The 3,264-nt window shown below is 36.9% G+C and overlaps 1 protein-coding gene across 5 annotated transcripts in view; it reads right to left on the bottom strand.

Annotated features, from left to right (window-relative positions):
* The window catches only part of LOC107596179 (rho guanine nucleotide exchange factor 28-like), an 83,454-nt gene that overhangs the window by 79,440 nt on the left and 750 nt on the right, over positions 1–3,264 (bottom strand). The window lies entirely within an intron of this gene.

Raw genomic sequence — 3,264 nt, 5'->3', positions numbered from 1 at the left:
CAAGGGGGTCAGGGGGTGGGGGGGGGTGCCCTGAGTGACCTCTGTCTGCTTCGGTTTCTCTGGGTGAAATCAAGCTGACTTCAGCCAGACGCACTCACATTCCACCTGCAGTTTACTGACACATGCCAGATGTCCTCTGTATCACTCTCTGTAACACTGAGTCCATCACAATTACAACCTTTAACAGATCAGAACGGTAGCCAAGAACAATATGAGGTCTTTGAGCTCTGGTGATGGGGTGAAACATACACAAAACAAAAACTTGTAAAACTTTGATTCCCAGCACCAATGAATGACTCAGTGCAGTGCATTCTGGGTCTGCCTTTTCAGAGAACAAGTAGTGTCATTATCTTTAACTTAAGTTTTTGTTAAATGAAATAAAGCTGAAATAAAATATACATATTAGGTATATAAATATTATTAAACTTAAAAAAACTGAACTACAAAATTACTAATACTAAAACTGAAATTAAAATAAATCTATATAGAAATAATTGTATAAAAACAGATTTAAAAATATAAAAACGAATAAATATGACAAAAGCACAATACAAAATTAATAAAACTGACTAAAATAAAAAAGCTATGTATAAAACTGTAAATAAATAATACTAAAATAACACTGGTTCAGAATGACAATGCTCTATTGAAAATGTTCTAAAATAACATTTAAAAAAAAAGCTAATCTGATTTACAATGAGGCATGTACAATGGAAGTGAATTGGGCCAATAATATTTATTGTTTCAATAATATAGTCATAAGGCAACAGATGTGTACTAACATGATTTTAGCATGGAAAAAAGTTACTTACTATACTAAAGCTACCATGATAACCGGCACCATAAACCTTAAAACCCTTAAAAATGATATTTAAAGAGTTTTACAGCTTTTAAGAGAGTTTAAGCTTTAAAAAGAAGAATTAATGTAAGTGCTTTACAACAAGCTTCACATTTCTGCTTTTAAATTAAAAAAAAAATATGTAATTTTTTTTTTTTTTTTAAAGTTCCATTGTAAGTAGCCCACCATAATAACAAAAGGATGGAAGAAATGATTCATGGTAATCAACATTAGGCCACAAACATTGTTGATTGAGCCTAACCCTCTACCGAACCTGGAAAATTCATGCAAAACAGCATTTTCTGTTAGACAGTCTAAAATGTGACTAGACTAACATTAGTCTTGTGGGATATTCGCTAGCTACCCAGTAGCCCTGTGAAGCATTCTTTTGTTGCTTCTGTTTGCTCAGTATTCAACAGAGCAAAGAAGAGAGACAAAGACTGATGAGGAGCGCACTTCAAAGTGCCTTTCATGCCAGACCCTCCTATTTCTCTTTCTCTGGCCTGAAAGTGAGGGCTGGGACTCTGTCAGGCCATGCCATTCAAGCAGGATACAACAGGGGAAGGAGGAAGTCAAAATCGCTCCTGATTACCAGGACACAATGCCCTCACCCCCTCTTCTCTCTGCGTCCTCCAGTTTGGCTCTGACACATCCACTGGCCTCAAGTGTGTATCTAGATTTCGGTAAACATAATCATAACTGCAACCTCAACACTGTACAATCAAGTGCTTAAAACACTTCCGATGACAGCTCTGCTAGCTTCACGGCCACAATCATAATAATAAAGTTTCAATTAAATGGACAACTAACTTGAGTCTGTTTAGTGAGGAGTAATATGGTGCTGTCTCAATGTTATGTCACCATAAACTGCAAACTCAGGGTCGAAATTTATGTCTTCTTCCTTTAAGTACTAATTCACTTTCACACAGGTTAAGGTTAAAGATATGAGTATGGTTTGGGTTAGAGTCACTGCAGGGCTCCAAATAAACACAGTGTATGAATACTGCATGCAAATCTGATGTTTTGCTGAACAAGGGTTACCATTTATCTTCACACTGCCCATACAATCTCCCAATTATTTTCCACTGTTATGAGACACTTCTTTTTAATGTTAGTAAAAAAATTTGCTTAAAAAAAAGAAAGAAAGAAACTTTGAGTCTTCTTGCTCCCAAATTGTTTTAGCTTAACCATTCACAAACACCTTTGTGTGGACATGAACAGATATGCTCATTTATGGTGGATATTTCATTTTTTAAATTATCCAAATTTAATACAGACAGACATATATACCAGTTGTCGAATTCAGATTTCTACTTTGAACACAGTCATTGTTATTGCAACTGTTATTAATTGCAGTTAAGTGTAAAATGAATAACAATGCCATTAAAAAAATACATCATAAAACACTAAACTAAAAGCTTAAAGTGATGTCAAAGTTACAACCTATTAGTGCTGGGCGGTATGACCAAAAATTTATATCACGGTATTTTTCAAAATTATACCGGTTTCACGGTACATGACGGCATTTTTTTTTTTCCATGCATGACCGGGTGTTAACCATATTTTCTACTGATTGAGAGAGGAAATACTGCAGTATATTGACTTAGAATGCCCTATTTTACTGTCATGATGAGTGAATATTGTCAAAAAATACCACACTAAATAGTGACTAAACACGACCCCTTTTAATACATGTTAACCAGGAGTCACTCTCATTTATAATCGCGGCATCTTCTGATAAAGTCAACATGCATCTACACTAAAGAGCGGCTATGCGGTTGTTTTGGCTATATTACTTTTTTGTCTCATGCAGCGCACTGCCTGCGTCTGAGTAACAAACTAAAAAAAAAAGAGTGCATGTGATATTAACAGACGAACTACACTCATTTATAATTCCAAACGATCAATAAGCGACAGGTGCTAGGAAACGCTGTTTTTTACTCATTTATTGACGAGTCGACTGCGGTGCGGCCAACTGAATACGCTGCTTCTCTGCAGCTCACTGCACAGAACAGATGCCGAGAGAGGTGACACTTCTCCGGGAAAGTCAGAACTCGCGTTCGTGAGACAGCAGTGGCACAATCTTCCAACTGAACCATAGCTAAGGTTTATCCAAAAAATTCGCTAGGTTTATCAGTATGAATATTCTATGGAAAAAAAGCCACTAAAAGGGTCTGAAAGTTGCTAAATCTAGTGCTAAATGTAGTGCTAAAGTCGCGCTCGTGTGTGTGTGAGACGCAGAAGCAGATTGCAGGGGGCGGTGGATATTTGTGGCGGTCAATGTGGATATTGTGGATGAGTTCTTCGGTGTCATCACGTTCTGTTAGTTCTACAGCTTCAGTTTCGGAACTTTCACGCTTAGTAACACATACAGCTGTTCCCTCACCACAGTGCAACAGTGAAAAGGGACCCCTTTCAAACAGTGT

Source organism: Sinocyclocheilus grahami, unplaced genomic scaffold (assembly GCF_001515645.1).
Source record: "Sinocyclocheilus grahami isolate Dianchi unplaced genomic scaffold, SAMN03320097.WGS_v1.1 scaffold215.1, whole genome shotgun sequence".
NCBI classification, from domain to species: domain Eukaryota; kingdom Metazoa; phylum Chordata; class Actinopteri; order Cypriniformes; family Cyprinidae; genus Sinocyclocheilus; species Sinocyclocheilus grahami.
This window is presented reverse-complemented; position numbering and strand designations above follow the sequence as displayed.